The sequence below is a fragment of the Adiantum capillus-veneris genome, chromosome 9, assembly GCF_014529385.1.
Source record: "Adiantum capillus-veneris isolate H3 chromosome 9, ASM1452938v2, whole genome shotgun sequence".
In the NCBI taxonomy this organism is placed as follows: domain Eukaryota; kingdom Viridiplantae; phylum Streptophyta; class Polypodiopsida; order Polypodiales; family Pteridaceae; genus Adiantum; species Adiantum capillus-veneris.
In genome coordinates this window covers 140,946,899-140,967,035 of record NC_140939.1, presented here as the reverse complement: position 1 = coordinate 140,967,035, position 20,137 = coordinate 140,946,899, and the positions used below count along the sequence as shown (strand labels likewise).

The following is a 20,137-nucleotide window of genomic DNA, read 5'->3' as shown; positions in this document are numbered from 1 at the left end:
GAAAGATACACACACTTAGAAGTTTTAGACACAGTTTAACTTCAAAAATGCACAAAATGCACATCTGAAAGAGTGTTACAGTTTGCTCTATTTAAAATATATCAAGTGGAGTCGCACTCATCATCTACAAACAAAATACGATAACTTCGACATTCTTGTAACCTCACATCATATCGTGGATCTCTCTCCATGCTTCCAGCCATCGCCTCTGCATAGTCTGGCAACACACTTCAAAAAAAAGCATAACAAAGTAACCACAAGGCCACTACCAATATCGAAAACTCCAAAAGAGATAAATATCGATACAAACATGCAAATGTATGAAATATTCAATGCCCTACGATGACCATAAAGTAGAAGACTCTCACTAGTCGTATGGTGTGACCCCTCAAAGAGGATCAATCTCATCATCGTCGTCCCTCCCTGTATATGTAGTTTTGGATGATCGAGCTGTGTGGCTACTCAATAGTGGTAACACAAAAGATGAGATGATGCCATCGTCCCGATCTAAGGACACACAAAGACGTGTAGATCCAAGGCATGCCTGCAACAATGGAGTTGTTCCACAACCAAGCTCCAAACATATCGCATCTGGTGTAGATAGCATATCCAAGAAACATGCAACAAAAGAAACACTCCTCTGCATCAGACCTCGGCACTCCATGCCCGTATCTGTACGTGCCATAGCCTCTGTGGGTAGGTAGTGATACATGACTGAGTCCTGAGGCTTCTCCCTAGAGCCTCAAAACGTGAATTAGACTCCCGAAGGAACACAGGAGGAACCGGCCCATGTCTATGAGCTAACCAAATCATGGAGGTCATGTACTGCACATAAGATAGTCAATAAGTAAAACACATAACAAAAGCACTAGAGAACACAAAAAATAATTTTTCCAACCTCTGTGGTAGAAGAAGAATGAGTCATACTGCCATATGGAGTATGATGCACCACAATAATGCATCTGAAGATGTCTAATCCTGACACTCGGCAATACTGCTCCACCAATCCCATAATCTCACCTACAATACGATGGCTACAAAATTACATTTAAAAAAATAAATCAATTTGAGATTTCTACCAAGAAAATTACCTCCAGTAGATCCCATTATCAGCATCCATCCAAAATCAGAGAGTGTGGCAGCAGATAGAGATATCCCATATCGCACATGATCATCACTAAGCTCGTCCCAAGCTGGATGTATGGATGACCCATTACAAGGTGTAGAGAGGAGAAAGTTAGACCTGTAAACCAAGCGTTGCCTCGCTTTTTGCAACAATTATGGGATTCTTTGTGCCTTGTTGAGAACACCTTTCTCTCTAATCTCTCCACGAGACTCTAGAGGAAACAAAGGTTTCCTTTTCTCCATTTTCACCTCCATGTAGTAGTTAGCAAGAGTAAAATCTTCAGGAAGTAGCAACCCTCCAGGAATGTCAATGAAGTCTTTGAGAATGGTATATGCAGTTCTACCCACCTTTTCTAACAAAATCTCCCTTCGAATCCAACTGAAACAATCAAAAGGGTTGGCCATCCAAACCATGAAAAACAAACAAAATAGAAAAAGATAAAATTGTTCACATACTATCTGTACAAGTGGTCTCCTCTTTGCAAGTGAAACAAAGTTTTTGTTGCCTTGTTTGCTTCCAAGAGAGAAAGCCAAAGTATCTTTGAATCAATAGCGACATCAGACAAAGCAATAAGATTCAACTTTTCTAGTGTCGCAAAACTCCTAGAACTTTTTCTTTCCAAACGTCTCCATGGCGAGGATCAATTATATTCAGAATCTACATACACAAAAGAGTTGATACATATAAAATTAACAATGAAGAGTCCCATTTGAGGCAGAAAATTCTCTTTCTTAACAACCACTAGCTCACCTTTCCAATCGTATATCCAAATCGATGAGCAAGCTCCTCACTCTCTTTCTTCTCAATTTTTCCAAGCTCTTCTTCAGACACTGTCAATCTTAGTTGGTCCAACTTCTTGCTTAGAGCCATTGTCATTTGAACCTATTAAAAATAAATTATAATCTCACAAAAAATATATAGTGTCCTTCAAAGTTATACTCAAAGAAGAAAAACAAATACTCACATTGTATACTAACTTTCCCAAGTATCTTCGAGTCAGTGGAAACCAAGGCTCAGACCCCTTTGACATCTTTTTCCTAATGTGTGCAATGACCTTTTGATCTTTATCAGGAAGATCACTCAAATATGATTCATGGTCTGCCTCACATATACTGCAGTTCACAATCTCATCCCTTAATGACGTAGGGACAAGAGCATGAGTATTCAAGCTACACAAAGCCAAAACAAATAAATCATGATAAGAACAAAAAAAGATATATCGTATTGTAGAAGAGTTTCGATACTCACTAGTTCATCCGTTGGAGTGTTGAAAGCAGTGCAATCTCTGGAACTTTGCAAGGATCAATGATCGTACATAAGACTCTTTGATGCTTTTCTTTAGTGCGAGAAAAGCGCTCTTTTATGGCACTAGTCCATGCCATAAGCTTGTGATTTCCATCCCAAACCAGAAACATTTTGTTGGAAAGAATTGCAAGGTATGGAGACCCAACGATCTCCTGCTCAAACTCCATATTAACAACTTTCCAAATGGGGTCCCATTCTTCCATGATCTCTTGGGTCACCAAGTACTCTTCATGTGAACATGACCATATGGAAACAATAAAAGCCCCTTTCTCTACAACATAGCCCTCCTTGCCAAATGTTGTTTTCAAACTACTAACCTCATTTCTTAGACCTCTTACTTTAGCATGAGTCACCATTCTACAAAGAGGAATCGGAGGACACTCATGACAAGTAAACATCCTAGTTCTATTTAGAATGTCCTCTCCTTTGTTCAAGTAGAGTTCAGCCTCTTTGTTTTCATCAGTCCCCACCTCCGGTATCACCACAAATGGAACTATTGCAAGTTCTTGTTCTTGAGGCACTAGCTCTGTAGGAATGCTATCCTCACACTGTGTAATAGTTTCTGCATTTGGCTGACTATCAACCTCTTCCATAGCATCACCAAAATCATGTAATTGAGTCTCCATCACATGGCTAACATCATCCAAAAGCGTACTTGGCATGTTAGCATCATCTTCTTTTGATAATCTTGCTGGTCTGGGACGCTTTGAGGACCCAACACTTCTCTGTGGGCTGGCAATAAAACGATCAAGAGAAAATCAAACATTCAACTTCTTCATTCAAAATCTAACCTTATGTTATTTAGCCTGTATAAAAAACCTTCAAAAATTGTGTATATTTCAAACCCAAAAATTATCAAATTTATCTAACTTCTCTTCTTTTGTTGTTCAAAACAAGGCACGCCGACATGCCTTGTCTTAGCAGTAAAACAAGATTTTAGAACTTTTGGCTAGAAAAATTGATTTAGAACTTTTGTTTGAAAAAAAATCTAGATTTAACTCACAAAACAAGGCACGTCGATGTGCTTTGTTTTATGATTAATAATCAGACTCTTTATGATGAGATTTCTTTCTGCTTTGAAGCATTTGATCTCATCATTTTCAACTCATGAAACAGGGCACGCCGACGTGCCCTTTCTCATGAGTTGAAACCAAACTCTTAATCAAAACTCATGAAACAGAGCCCGTATTCAACTCATGAAACAAGGCACGCCGACGTGCCCTGTCTCATGAGTTGAAACCAACATTTTCTTTTTAGATCGTGAAACAAGGCACGTCGACATGCCCTCTCTCAGGAGTTGGAACCAAAATTTCAAGCATACCCACTTAAAGTTTCCCACTATCAAAGCAAACCAACATCTAAATTGACAAAACTAAAACTAAATTAGGAGTGCTATGAGAAGCCTCCCTTCCCTCTCCTTGATTAAGATTAAGAGCAAATTTTCATGCTCAGTAAGAGCCATGAAACCTTAACTAACGATCTTTCGTTAATGCTCTCTTTACATGAGCTCATTAATCAAAATAGAACGCAAATTGTTCAATAAAACACCGTGCACAAATATCGTGCCATGACATAGAATCGGATTTTATCGTGCCCTTGACATAGAAATATCGTGCCCTTGACATAGAAAGTAAATTAGATTGTTTAATAATCCTTTATGGAAGAAGGCATGCCGGCGTGCCTTCTTTCAAAGGCATACCTGGAATAATTTTTTTTCCTTGGTGGCATCTCAGACCTGCTCTGCCCGCTGTCCAAAGCTGCGTTAAATGACCTGCTGCAAGATGAACTGTTCGCAGTGTTGTTCACTGAGCAGAATGCGCAGCCTGTTCGTAGAGCAGAATGCGCAGTACTTTTCGCAGAATTCGCAGCCTGTTCGTTGAGCAGAATTCGCGGAATGAGCAGACTTGTTTGCAGAATTCGCAGAATTCGCAGCCTGTTCGCTGAGCAGAATGCGCAGTGTTGTTTGCTGAGCAGAACACGCAAAATACGCAGACCTGTTTGCTGAGCAGAATGCGCTGAGGTCTGTGCTGCGCTGAGATCCGAATGTGGTCTGTGCTGCAGAATGTGCAGAAGAGAGAGAGAGAGAGAGAGAGAGAGAGAGAGAGAGAGAGAGAGAGAGAGAGAGAGAGAGAGAGAGAGACAAATGGGGAGAGATAGAATGCGCAGAAATTTAGGTAGAGAGAGAGAGACAGAGGGGCAGAGAGAGGTATTGGGTGAGAGAAAACTAATTAAAAAATATTAATTCTCTCTCCATTTCTCCCTCTGAATTTAGGCTCATTTTTGAAGGGTGACCCTAATCATTCATGTGAAGGGTATATTTTTAACTATCCTTAATCAAGTTATAGCTAGACAAAATTAGAAGGGCTACTCTATCCTTCTTTCGAAAGGTAAAAATATTTTTGCCCTTCATTGAAGGATAAAAGTTCCTCCGAAGGGCGTCGAAGCCTTTAAAAATTAGGCCTGCTCTAAAATCGATGTGGTTATTAATGAGGTTGCAACTCACAGCAATAATGCAAAATATGCTCAAATCTTGGACGTCCCTAAACCGGCATTTTTTTGTCAAGCCAAAAGTTTGAAGGTGACTACTCTCTCTTAAAATGAGGTATTTAATGTGGTCGCAAGCGTGATGGTCTGACAGGAGTTATGCCAAATACCCCTCGATTTTTGAACGGTTTTTTGAGTCCATTTTTTTCATAAAGAGTCACGAAAATTTATATTGAGAATAAAAGCATTACAAAGACAGGCATGAAAACCTTGAAACCACTATATATAAGGAGTCTTTTCTCTTTTTTTTAACCACAAAAAGGCACGAGAATGTATCAAAAAAGAGAGCAATTACAATCTGTTTCCTCTAGTGTGTTAAGGCAAATTTGTTCTTGAACAGACTATCTTTCATAGTTGTGCTAAGGCAGATTTCTTCTTGAACAGACTATCTTTCATAGTTGTGCTCTCTATATGGCAAGACACATTACCATCTATGGACCTTCAGCTCACACTAAGCTTAGCCTTGCAACCAGATCTCAAATGTTGGAAGTAAAGCTTCAGGTTATTAAGGAATACTTTGATTTGGTGGGTTTACCAGTTTCATTAAAACCTTTATCTCTGAGCCATGAAGATGTTAAACTAGAGCCAAACATGCTTTCATGTGGAGTACCTGGGTTTGTCTTGGACACTCACACCCATCGGTTCTATAAAGTATACATTGACATTGGACACAAAGATGTTGATTCTAAATACACTACTGTCAGTGTCTTTGACATCATTAAGCGCTTGCCTTTGAACAGTAGCCTTCATGTGGCCTTCAGCAGTTGTATTGAAGTTCGTCGTGTTTCAGAATTGCCAAAGGCTTATGATGGTTATATTGCTTTTGAGCTTCAACCATGTGGTGAGAAGTCTTCAATGGAAGGTATGGAACAAAAGAGTGATGGGCACACATGGACCGAGTACGTCACTTGTAGCTCAGATTGTTTTGATGGTGTCGTGCGACTAAGTAGATGTGCTGGTCACTTACGATGCTTAAACATTGATTGCCCATATTATGCTCGCTTGCATGTGCATAATGAGACACATTGGAATGGAAAATTAAAGAGGAATTGTCCAGTAGGTTTAGTGCAAGCAGAGTATGGTAATATAGTATGTAAGCATTGTTGTCAAATGCCCGAAATTGTGAAAGAATGCTATGCAGTAATTTATTACTGTATTCCAAGAGAACGTCTTCAAACAACAAGATGTGCGATTCACTTGGGAAATCACAAGCATCCCTATGAAGAGGGTGTGAATAGGGACATTGCAAAACAAATTGATGAGAGGATCATATCTCGAGCAAACATGAATCCTTTTTGCTCCCCCAAACAATTAGAGACAGCAGTTGCTCAAGATGTGATATTAGAGATGCTGATTAATAACAAGGAAGAGGTGACAACTCACATAGAAGAGGACGAGTTCACAAAGATATTGGATCTTTTCAGTCCACTGTCTGACAAAAGAAGGACCAGCAAGTGCTTGGAAAGTGTGAAGAAGCAAAAGAATATAACTTCAATGGGGCTTGAGGCTGTGCTGGAGTTGAAGAGTCGATGTCATACCCATATATTCACAGTGTTTTGTTTCCAGGACAGCTTGGTGAGAAACATGAACCGCATGTTTTCAAAATGTCCATAAAGGGGCCTGGGAGTGGGCTTGATCTTGTTAATAAAATGAGACCAGGTGGAAGCTTGGAAGACATGTGGGTCCATTTTGATCATGTGCATAGAGTTCAAGGCTGGCCAACAATGTCTGCACATGTATACGACCCTTTTATGCGCTCTTTGCTAACAATTGCCACATGCGAGTTCAAAGTTGAAAATAAATACGCTCAGGTTGAATTTTGGAGGATGCTCAACTCTGTGGTCCAAGATAATGGTTATTCAAAACTACAATTTCGTGGATTTATGGCAAATGAAGCAAATGCAAATTGGATCGCAATTCGTACTGTTTACTTTGGGGGTGCTAAAAAAAAGATTGAAGAAAAGGAGAGGAGTTGTTCTTTTCATTGGGAACAAATCATGGTACGTCATATTCGCAGGTGCATCCGGCCTTCATTTCAAGAAGAACATAAGATCTTGTGTAAAAAGTGGAGAAATGCACCATCAGAGGTGGCGGCAGAGATCTGTAAGAATGATCTTAAAAAAATTTGGTTTGCTGGGCATGCGGTGCAAGGAGAGATTCCAGCTCTACAAACTTGGCTTGCATGGTGGGATGTAAGAGCCTCGCACTGGGGATCTTGGTTTGTCTCTCAAGATGAATCTGGCATTTTTGTGCCAACTACCAATCTTTCAGAGGCACAACATGCTAGTATGAGGGCCAGTGTGGGCTTCAAAAATCAAATTTCTCTCTATGAAGCTACAGGAGTTGACATGTCATTGGCTGTGTTGCAGAGCATGAGGTACAATGCCTACTTGAAAGGTACACATTCAGGTAGTGGACCAAGCATGCAAGACATGGCAGACAGATTTTTCAATAGTGCGACAGGACGCGCATTCACTAAGCGACTGTCAGACCTTGCCAACTTGTCCATGGATGAGATAGGGGAAAGCTCTCCTGAAATGCAGCGTTCCAGGCCTGGAGAGAGAAGTGTTCGAAGAAAGCGTCCTGCCAATGTTGAACCAGGGTTTATTTTGGAAGAGGATAGTCATAGGCCGGAATTTGTGACTGTGATTGTCAAAGGTCAAGGTAGTGCTCAAGTGGTTGCAGCATCTGAGGGAGACAATGAGTGTCTTGAAAGAATAGTAAATAAGACAATGTGGGCCATTAGAAGGACAGAGCCAGGGAAAAAAATGACATGTTTTGGGCAAATGCCTAGTGGACGATGTGGTGCTGCCATAAATGCAGGTGCTAGAAATGACAAGGATGGTATTGTTGCTCCATCTTTTTGGGGTCGTAGAAAATATCCAGGAGGTGTTGTGAATGGGTTCATTTGGTTTTGCAATTTGTCACCGACACATTCTTGGGAGGTTTGTAGTGATCATGTTATTGGTGTGCCAGGACCCGCCCCTGGTGTTTGGCCAGTTGACAAAGGCACTAACTTGCAAAGCTATGAAATAGAGATGTTGAAAAATAATGGATTTGTACTTGAGAGTGTTGAACCTGCCTTACTACGCACTCCAACTACTGGTGCTCGGATTGGAAACACGCCAAGCTCTTTTCGTCCAAAGTATAGAGACGGGAAGCTTGTTAGGTGGAGATCTCAATTGACTAAAGAATTCCAAGAGAATATTGAAAAGGGTAGAGAATTGAATGGTGAGGTAGTTTGAGAAACAATAGTCGTATGCAATGAGTCTCACACATTCAATATCAGCACAGAGGGTTCTCGGGCAATGGGTGTACATTACTCAGTTTCAGTTTCAGAATTTCCTCGATGCACATGTGAGTGTTTTCAAAAAAGAGAAAGCAAGCATCTGGCTTTTGTTCCTTGCAAGCACTTGTACTTTGTGTATCTACAAGTTTTGGGCTTGGATTCTACGACTCATGAGTTTATCCACCAAGCTGCATTGACAAAAGTGGAGTTGTTTCAGGCTTTGGGTGGCAAATGAAATCACACAAGCATGTGATGAATCTTATCCTCTTCACATGTTATGGTGATGCTAATGGCTTTGGATGATTGTATTGGAAGCTTTTTGATATAGTCCTTTTTTGTTGGAAGTGCCTATGTATGCAAACTTTAGTTTCCCGCATACAACATCTACCTACTTGAGTATATTTCCATGATTTGTAAACTTTTTGCTTTGATAATAGACATGTTTCCCTTGTGTTTTTCTCCTGTGATCGGTCTTACCCTCTTTGGATATTTTGGTGATGCTAATCTTTTGGGATAGTCAAATTTGAAGTTTTCCTTCTCTACACTTTATTTAACGAAATTGCCTAAGTACATAATCTTTTGCCTGTCATGTATAGCATCTGTTATTGCGGGTATATTAGTGTAATCTTTAGACCCTTTACTCAATACCGCCATATGTTTTTGCCGTGGTTCGCTCGGAATCCACATTTGCTCGAAAGGATTTGCTCGGAGAACGGGAACACTCCAAGATCTACTTGAATAACAGAATCTTGGAACTGCAAGTAGACATGGTTTTTAGACCAGTCATGCACCATTTTTGCTTCCCTCATGAAAGGACGTCCTAAGATCATCTCAGATGCCATAGTGTGCTTGGAGAAATCCATAACAATGAAGGTAACTCTTATTTTATTTCCAAAGACCTTGATCTTGAGATCTTCTAGCATCCCAATAGGTTTAACAATAGACCCATTGGCCATCTTTACTACTATGGTTGTGGTCGCAAGGTGAGGTCTTCCCATAGTTTCCCATCAATTTTTAGTCACAATGCTAACGCCAGAACCACTATCAAGAATTCCCTTCACAGTTAATCCCTTGGTAGTGATTGGTATGGTTGCATTGGATTCATCTCCCTCAAAGTATTGTCCCAACTTGTTAAGAGGTATTTCTACAACAGGGTTCTCATCTAGGTTGGGTTGTGGATCTAAGTGTTCCTCCTCTATTGGCATCTCCCTAGCTCCATCCATCTTTGCAAATTGTGGTAGCCCGACCTTCAGTTCTCCATTGAGGAAAGCTCAAAGAGCTAAGAATAGCTCAAGGTCTCCATATAGTTTGGACATGATGGTGGTTCTAACTTCAAAAGCCATGAAATCCATCAATTCGGCAATATTTAATGGCATCTTTTGGGCTTTAGTCCCTTGACGTGGGGAAGATGGGATCTCCATTTCTTCAATAGGGTCAGGTAGTCCCTCTGTAAAAATTCTTTCCAACAAGAAGTGAGTACGCCCACTTTTCCATGACTTTAAGTCACTTTCTTCTTGGATGACACTAGGTATGGCTAAGGGTCTATGGCCTTTCTGAGGTTGTTGCTGCGTAGGGAACATTGTGTCTGTAATCAGGATCTGCCTAGGTGCTGGCTCTAGATCCCTTTGGGTATCTTCTACCAAAATCCTTAATTCCTTGACTCTCTCGATCTCCTCTGTAGGGTTTGGATAAGTTCCTATCTTTTTCTTGGATCCTGGCCATTGTGGCTCATGATGATCTTCCTTGTTGGTTTCTTTCTTAGTGGTCATTTTGGTCTCCATGGTTTCACTTGAATCAAAATCCTCTTCAGCATCGTTCATATATACGGGGTCATCACCAGTTCCTATGTTGGTCTTTGAACTGGGGTCTGACTTCGCTGCTTTTTGCAATCTCTTCCTTCGTGTTTTCTTCTTCTTCTGAGATTGGGCAATTGATGTTGTGTCTCTTTCTTCAAGAATATAATTTTATTTTTGGAGCATCGATCCTATGAGTACGTTCACTGGTACCACAAGTGTACTTTGTGATGACTCCTCGGTAACCTCAATCAAGTTTAATGGCGTGATCTTCGGCGCATTTGGATTATTTGGACATTGGGCAATCAAATGACATATGCCACATCGATTACACATGAGTATTGGCATTGTAGACGCGTTCGCTTGATTGGTTTGCATTAGTGTGGCATTCTTTTGTAGCCTAATAGGACACTCGGCTACACGATGTGGACCTCCACACTCATATCATTGAAGAGGTGGTCTCTTGGTAGTGTAATTGATATTTGGCCTCTTGCAGCAAGAGGAGCTACTTGATAGACAGGTTTGACTTGTCCCCAATAGTCCTCCATGTAGTATTGTGGACTTTCTTCAAGCGCATCCATCCCATAGGCAATATTAGGGTCTATATCTTCCTCACAGCCTTCCAAACAAGCAATAGATGACTCACAACCCACTTGATTCATAGAAGTGATTCTTGGATGTGGTGGTTGCGGTCCTAGCACTGGAGGTGGTAAAGGGTGTTGTTTGAACAACATTTTGGGCCCTAGGGACCATGTGTTGTGACGTTTGTTCAAGAGGTGGGGCCGGCATCAATGCAGGCACTCGAGGTGAGGTGTGTCTATCTATGCTAAGGTTGGTCTATTGACCATCGCGCGCTTAAATACTATGCAATCCTTAGCTTGATGACCATACCTCCCACAGGCATTGCAATTCCCATTGAATTTCACTCTAAAAGTAGGGCATTCACTGGTACTATGCAGACCATAGCAAACTGAGCACCATTGTTGCTCCCTTCTTGGATACATATGATTGTTTTGCGGCGCGCAATTGTCTCTAAGACTCTCTTGAATAGCCTTGTTGAGATCTGCTAAAGTCATCTCACATATCTTTGGCTCCTTAGCAATAGGCTTTAGGGTCATTAGTTGATGCCCCGATGCTTGCGAGCTAAAAGATTTAGGCTCAACAGACACTCTTTCTCCTTGAATCATTAAATTATCCTCCAATTGGATTGCATTGGTGGTGACTGCTTCCCAAGTGGTGATACCTCTAATGACTAGGCCATTGTAGATATCCTCATGTCGTAATCCCCTAATGAATCTATCAAGAAATTGATTATTATTGAAGCGCTCATTTGGATTACAACGAGAATTCAAATGCTTTAAGCAACTAATAAAGTCTCTCACCGACTCTCCTTCCTCTTGTTGGGCTTTCTGAAGCTGAGAGGCAACACCCCAAAGTACTCCCTCTCGTATGTATTCTTTCATAAATAGTCTCCTAAGAGTAGGGTAAATCATTTTTTCTTCCACCCCGTAGGGTTCTATACTAATCCCCTGCCTTCCCACTTAAGGTTAGGCTTAAAGAATTACTCTTATGCAGGTCATTGTGTTCTCCTAGAGAATCACATATTTGTTCAAACACTTCGATATGTTTTCGCACATCCGTATCTCCACTAAATTTTTGTGCGAGCTTGGTTATTTGTAATGCCTTACTTCTAGGCTCTCTATCAGGCATGTTACACATATTCTTAGCAACAGATCGACCAATAGCTTGAGCAAATGTTGCCAAGTCACCTAAGTGAGTAGGCACCGTGGGTGAAGGCGCTCCAGAGACTACATGTGGAGTAGGTATTGGCATTGGGCTTGGCGTATAGGAATCCCTTGGGTTCCACGGTTGGTATGGTGTTGTGCCATGTGGCGGCCCAAAGTTCATATGTGTGGCTCTAGGCATAGTAGACGGCGGATGTGACATGCTAATGCTGGTCGGTATGGTCCCATGGAAATAAGAGCTTGGGTGTTGTGTTTGTGGAGCATAGGTTGTTGAAACAATGGGAGGGGTAGGGACTACATGAGTACGTGGATCCATAGGTGCATACGATTGGTACACACATGTAGGTATTGTTGCAGGCATTGTGGTACCATATAGCGGTACTTTACTAACAAATGAGGTCCATGGCGTGTTTCTCGGCATGCCCATCATTAGGGTAGGGATGGTAGCCGTGGTGTCATCAAGGGAAAGATGAGCTAGACTTGGAAAGGTAAAGCTATCACTTGTGGGCTCATATTGGACCGAGACCCCTGGCAAAACAACATATGGGGGATCCATCGGACTTACCGAGGGAGTCTCCATTTGCGATAAGGTTGGTTGTTTAGCCTTCCTTGTATCCAAGAATCTCATGAGACTCGTTGAAGGCATGTGGATCCCCTGGTTCTATCTCTCTAACTCAATAACCCTATGGATGACCTCACAAAGTCTTTGTTGTTGATCCTCCACGCTAGTAGCACCCGTTGTGGATTGTAGGACATCTAACCAACCCATATGATAGGTGTGACCTGTGTATAGTTTGGTTAGAGTTTTCGTTTGTAGTTCGTATCCCAGTTCTCATTTAAGAACACTCCATCTAGGATAGAGGTGCTAGGGGTGTCCTTTGAACTAGATGCAATGTGGCTCTCTATGGGTTGATCCTTAGTGGTCGCTAATTCACGAGCACTTGATTGCTCTCCTAGCAATGATATTGACATAGGAGCTTTCACTTTTAGCTCTCTTAGTTGCTCTGCCTTGCGTAAGCTCTCAATTTCCTTTTCCCTAGCCGCAATGATATATCGCTCAACCTCTTGCACTTCGGCAAGGCTTCTACCATTGGGTAATATGACCTCGAAGGGGAATAGCTCTGAAGAGTCACGAGGTGCAGTGAATGAAGTATTCACGTGCACAGTCTCTAAGGGCAAAAGGTCTATGTTGGTCATGAATGGAGAAGTTACTTCCCCACCTCCCTCATTACATCATTAACTCCATGTTCGGAGCGAGTGGCTCTACTAAAGGTTTCCTTCAAGCGGCTAAGCACGCTCGGCCCGGACCACGGGTCCATGGCATGCATGTCTTGGCTTGAGCTATCGGGATTAGGCATTAGGAAACCCTCCATCACGTTGTAGTCAGAGGAAGAGTCACTAGCCGCTATGTTCGGGTCTTGGTTTGTACTACCTTGGGTCCCCGCCGAGGGCTCGGAACCTAAGGTATGTGGATATTGAGAACTCGCATAAGTAAAAATGCTCTCTAGTTGCTCCACCTTAGCACACGACCAGAGCGCAGATGCATGTGCCTTGAGCACCCTACAAGCGTCAGCGAATAACCTCGAAGGTTAACCGCTTACTTTTTTAGGCATCCGTTTTTTACTCGTTTTTTAATGTTTTTTAATGATCGGTTTTTTTATTAAAGTGTGTGATAGCTCAAAACAAGCGTATCACTCAGAGAGTCGTAGTGTGCTTTACAGCACAACGTTCGGTCACCTGAAACTCCGTTGGTCCTCAAAAAATTGATTTTTAGCTACGTGTGAAGCTAAAATATGTAATTTTAAAGGGCGATCTAAGCGTGAGCTTGGACTTGGGTCTGAACTTGGGTCTGAGAGATATTCCCGATCCCGGTCCTACCTTTAAAATTTTAAATTACTTTTTTTATTTTATTTTTTTTAGGATAAAGTCGTCGCAGCTTGCGCGCAAGCACACACACACTCTACCTACCTACTTACAACTAATACACCTATTGTTACACACTAACATACTCATTAGCTCTCACAGATCTACTTCCTACTTACTCTACTTTACATTACACAGAACTAACAACCTTAATACTAACACCTTAGCACAGAGAAAACACAGTAACCTTTCAAAACTTCATTAACACAGAAATACACAGTAGCAATACAAAATCCTCCTTCTCAACACACACACCTTCCTTCCCTACCTTTCCTACAATTGAAATTGTACCACAGTGAAGCCCAGAGTGCTACTCGAGCTTAATGCATGGTTTTTCCCCGACAGCGGCGCCAAAAATGTGTGCGTTTGTCGCACGTGTCAATGCAAGGAATTTGCTGATACACTATGTGCGAGCCACAAATGGCTCCAAGCACGCAACTAGACTAATCTAGCAAGCTCAAGAGAGCAAGGGTGTGTCACTCACCGCTCTACGCTCGCCTTCGTGGAGGATTCCTCGCCACGAAGAAGAAGGAGCCGCCGCCATGCCATCGTCGCAATGCTCTCTCTCTCTCTCTCTCTCTCTCTCTCTCTCTCTCTCTCTCTCTCTCTCTCTCTCTCTCTCTCTCTCTCTCACACACACACACACACACACACACACACACACACACACACACACACAAGGAGGTGAAGAAGAAGAAGATGGAGATGGAGATGGAGATGGAGCAAGAGCACTCTTCAATTGCACAAATGAAAGAATGAGTGAATTTTAGGTTTAGTTGACTTTTATATGAGCTCGCCCCATTCACACTTGGGTGCCCATGCTTAGCCAACTAACCCTTGAATGTTCCAGTTAGAGTGCACCTCTCATCGGCGATCACTCTACCCTTTTCCTTTTGGACCGACAAGCCCGGTACATGACTCTACCAAATAAATAATACGGCATCTGTCGTAGGCAATAGGGTGTCCGTGAGCCGCGAGGGTTGCGAGGGTTAACAAAAATGGATGACACCTCCCATTGTTCAATTATTACCGGATGCACTACTTCAAGTTTGTTCATGGGAAAGTACCTTACCACCCTTGCAACTCGATGAGGCACCCAAGGTAATAGAGAACTATTGGTTAAAATCCTCACCTATTACCAATTGGAATAACTGGTTCCAAAAGGGGATGACATCCTTTTAAACTATGATCTACCCAAGGAAGGGGGGAGTCTTCATTCACGTCAGCCTATTGAATTATTTTCCTCTTACCCTTCTTTCCCTGACCCTTGAGCTTTCCGATTTTAGGGATTGTATATATATATATATATATAGTAGCTAACCACCCTAGTTTAAAACAAAACCAAAAAAATAGTAAAGAGCAGGAGCAATTAGCAAATGAGTGTGCACAATACTAGTCAAAATCATTGACCCAGACCTACGCATGTCATATAAGGTACACTAAAATAGAAACCTATATCATCAAACACCTAACCATCCTCTATTTGTGTTCACAGATACGGCTGATTCTTACGAATATTCTTTTTAAATTTCCCAAGTAATGCATTTATGCTATCCTCATATTTCCTTTGAATGGGATTCGGTTGAAACACTCGCTTGTGAGAGAAATTTTGAGGAGTTAAAGTGGTTGTTCTGCCTCTTGACTACGGCGGATCCCTATTCTATCGAGGAAGTTTGCTCCATTTGCCCAAGTTTACCCTTTAGGCTGAGTATGCATGCCTCATGACATTCCTAATACTATTCTGCACGAAAGAGGACGAGGAAGATAATGGTGATTGGACAGACAAGACACACGGCCTTACCGAAGAGGATTACACCTACCTTGATGAATGAGGATGGCGGTTTAGCCTTAGAGCTACCGACCAAGCTCTCCAACCTCCACCTACTTTGATCCTCATCACTCGAGTGATGGAGGGTAGGTAGGATTAGTACGATACGAGTGTTTTTGTTCTAAAATTTTAGTGATTAACAAAGTTCTTTTTTTCCACTAATGTGCATCTGGAAGGTGGATGTTTGGTGATGACTATTGTGCAGTTTGTGACTACATAAGGATGCCTTTAAAGGACAACAACAATGGATGTTTACATGTTACAACGGATGTTCTCCATTATATCAGGTATACTACTTTCTTTTATCTATGCTTTACACAGTTACATGTTTGCATCTTGTCATTTGAGTTTATAACAATGCATAAAATTTATGAAGTTGTGACATTGCCAATTTAGATGCTATAATTTTTTCAAACTTCTAGTACCTTGTTCTTCTCTTTGAGTTTGGTCTATTAGTTGGCTTAAAGTAGGTATCAGGACCTTAGGATAAACTAGGCCACTTAATTGTTGACTTTAATTCCTAAATAGTCTATTAATTGTAGTAACTTTAGTAATGTTTTTGGCTATGAGAATATAGTTCTCTCTAGCTTATACCACCTAAGTGTGACTTGTGTTGTGGAAGACCATGTGTTAAGCTGGTATTTGAGACCTCGAGTCTCCCGGCTAGTTTATGCTCAAGCTGGTATTTGAGACCTCGAGTCTCCCAGCTACTGGTAGCAACTATGACAACAACACCAACACCAACTACTGGTATTTGAGACCTCGAGTTCCCCAGCTACTTGTAGCAACTATGACAACAACACCAACAAAAACAAAAAAAAAGCAAATAGCACAAACTTCCTTGTATTTTATGTTGATCACACTTAAGTGGTATAAGTGACAAGATCACTAGTCTTTATCCCCCGACGAGCATTCCTAGGGTTAATTACTCTTTAGTCGATATTTTTTAATTAACATTGGTCAATCTAGTACTTACTTTAACCCTAGCTCTTGTGTACTTCTCTTAGAGTCAACCTAATAGACCTTAACTCAATTGAATTTCATTCAGGTACTATACTTGTTCTAGTTGGCACTGTTACAATTCATGATTTTTTTTTGCATTTCCTAAAATATCATGTATGCCTCTCACTTATTGTATGCCTGCACATGTTGCCTTTGAGCTTTCACAATGTTCTTTTTCTTATGCTACTACAGGTACTCCTATCGTGGATCCCAATGTTGCATTGCTACATTCTGAGGGTGGAATCTACATCAGGAAAGGGGGACATGTTAACCACCAGCGTCCAATTCTAGTAGTCATGGGCCGGGCTTGTCGGTCCAATAGGAAAAGGGTAAGAGTGAACACCGATGAGAGGTGCACTCTAACTGGAACATTCAAGGGTTAGTTGGTTAAGCTATGGAGACATTATCTTTTGAGTCACAAATTTCAGTTAGTTACCGACCACAAGAGCTTCAAGTGGATCTTTACGCAACCCAACCTCAACATGAGACAGAGGAGGTGGATTGAACTTCTTCAAGAGTACAATTTTGATATCAAGTACTGACCTGGGAAGGACAATGTAGTTGCAGATAGACTCAGTCGTAAGTCTTTCCTCAATGTTATCACTATACCCAATAATCATATCCTGGAAAGGATTAAAGAAGCTTCTTCAAATGACCCAGAGTATCAGTGACTGTTAACACAGATTCAGCAAGGCGAAGGATCTAAAGCAACTTCTAGACCACGCTAAAGTCTACTCTCTTCAAGGGGAATTTCTTTATCTTGGTCAAAGACTTTATGTACATAAGGATCCAGCACTAAAGAAAGAAATTTTATTTGAGGCTCACGATAGCCCGACTTCTAGACATCCAGGGTATGCAAAAACCTTGAATGCAGTCAGAAGAAGTTATTTTTGGCCAGCAATGAAAGGTGATGTTCTTCGTTACGTAAAGCACTGTTTATCTTGTCAGCGAATTCAAGCCGAACGAATCAAGCTTCCCAGGGAACTCAAACCTCTTGATATACCTCAAATGAAATGGGAGTGTATCAGTATGGATTTTGTCACCGGATTACCTTCTGTCCAGGATACAATTCTGTATTTGTGGTTGTCGATATGCTCACTAAAGTGGCTCGCTTGATACCTGTCAAGACAACCTACAGTGCTTCTGACATTAGTAGGGTTTTCTTCAAGGTAATCTTTAGACTTCACAGATTGCCGAGAAGAATTGTCAGTGATAGAGATACGAAGTTTACTTCAAAGTTTTGGACTTCTCTTTTTGGAACTTAGCTATGCTTCAGTAGCATATCATCCTCAGACCAACGGGAAGACTGAAAGAGTAAACCAAGTAATCAAGGATATTCTTAGAGCTTACTGTTCATAAGAACCAAGGAAATGGATTCAATATCTTCCTTTAGGAGAATATGCTTATAATTCTTTTGATCATAGAAGCATAGGAATGTCGCCATTCAAGGCACTCTATGGACAAGAGTGTATAGCTCCACTGAACGTTTTTTATCCAACTATTAAAGTGGAGGCCTCAAAGAAAATGTTAGAAGACATGGAAGCGCAGACTCGAGCAATTTGCAAGGATATTCAAGCAGCTCAGGACAGACAGAAGCATTATGCAGACAAGAAAATATCCAAAAGAAATTTTAAGTTAGGGGATAAAGTATTTCTTAGGGTTAGACCCAAGAGAAGCAATCTATCCTTGGGAAAATTCAAGAAGCTTAGCCCAAGATACTGTGGACCTTATGAGATTGTAAAGGTTGTTAGTGACCAAGCTTACAAATTGCACTTGCCTTCAAACCTTAAAGTTCATGACGTTTTTCACGTGAGTTTGCTTAAACCCTATATTCCCAATCCCGATCATCTTGTAGATGCAGAACAATTTGTTATTCCTAATCAAGGCATTCTCGAACTACAACCTGATTATATCCTTGAGACGCGGGAAAGAAAACTAAGGAATAGAAACATCATCAAACATCTAGTTAAGTGGAAGGATTTTCTAGAAGAAGACGCAACATGGGAAGATCAACCGACACTTCAGAAGGATTACCCAGACTTACCCTTGAGATGAGGGTATCTCAATTCTTTCACGTTGGATAGAATGTAAGGTCTCTACCTGCCCTAAAAGAGGGTTACCTATGTAAAATTTTAAGCCTAAATATCAGTTTGGCAAAAGATGCTATTTTTAGCAGGTTTCAGTGATCAGATGTCATTTTTATGTTGTGATCCTTGTAGAACTTTTAATTCTGGTCAAGTTCAATTTTTGTGAAAATTTTCCAAAAATAGAAAGTTTTTGACCCTCGGTATGGTCTAGGGTCGATCGGCTCGTCAAACTGTGCACCGGCCCAGATTTCCTAAAAGATAGGATTTGACGTCGGAGGCTGCTATTTATGGCAGGTAGTCGTATCTGTTACCTACGGGTCTATCTCGAGTTAGCAAGTTTCAGAATTGAATTTGGGTTAGTATAAGTCTAGTTAGCCTAAGGTTAGCATTTTCTAAGGTATGTATGGCATGAATGTGGATGTGCATGCATGGGTATGCATGGGCATGGATTTGCATGCATGGTCATGGGTATGCATGGGCATGTGTCCCCATCATGTATGGCCATGGGTCATAAGCATGGCTAGTCTTGTGACAAGTGTTGGGTCAACTGTGGGAGTATGGCATGGAGGCTAAGTATGGACTAGAGAGGTGTATCACTTAATTAGGAAAAAGGGGACACCACTAGTGGTTAGTGAGAGACTTGTGACACCTCTACTTCTTATTTTGACAAGAGGGGACGAGCAAGGTAGGTATGGGAAAGCCTTGGCCATCAAGCAACCCGAGAAGCCTATATAAGGAGCATTTCCACCCACTTTTACACCTGCTGTTGGAGCAATCTTTTGTGAAGACTTTCTACATCACATAACACACAATGGAGATCTTAATTAAGGTTAATTTAATTATATTTATGTTAATCCTATTTCTCCATAGCCTCTTTTCTCTAGAGGATTCCTATGTCGAGCCTAATTATGCTAGATGGCTACAGCGTTAAATAATCTATTCTCTATTATATGTGGGGTATTGTCAATGGTTTCCATCCATTGATTGTATTTCCATTGTTGGGTTAAGGAGCACCTTGCTTCTTAAAGATATTTAATTTCCATTTAATTAAGCATGAGTTTATGCATATAATCATCATCGCGAGTTATGCATGTTGTGCATAGTTATGTTGTAAAGTTGTTCACCTATGATTCTCTAAGATATGGTGCGACTTTTTATGCACCCAAATTGAGGATTAACTAAGCAATTAAACCCTATTTACCCATGAAATTAGGGCATAATTATGATACTTCTTGCATACAAAAAGATGTACAACCAGGGTATTGTGTTGCATTAGCAAATTGTGTATGATTTTGTGAAAATTAATCATCTATTATATTTGGTATTTTCATAGTTATAGTCTACCATTGTATGTTATAATGATGCGTCTAGTTAGTACATTAATCTTGATCTCATGTTGCATACGAGGGAAGTTTTGGTTATGATAATCTTAAGATGAGGTATGAGTAATTAAGACATAATCATCTTGTTGCATCCTTGAGTTAGCTTGCATACT

The 20,137-nt window shown here is 41.0% G+C and overlaps 1 pseudogene; it reads right to left on the bottom strand.

Moving 5' to 3' along the window:
• Positions 1–367: 367 nt before the first annotated feature.
• Positions 368–2,382, bottom strand: LOC147451272 (uncharacterized; annotated as a pseudogene).
• Between the last annotated feature and the right edge of the window lie 17,755 nt (positions 2,383–20,137).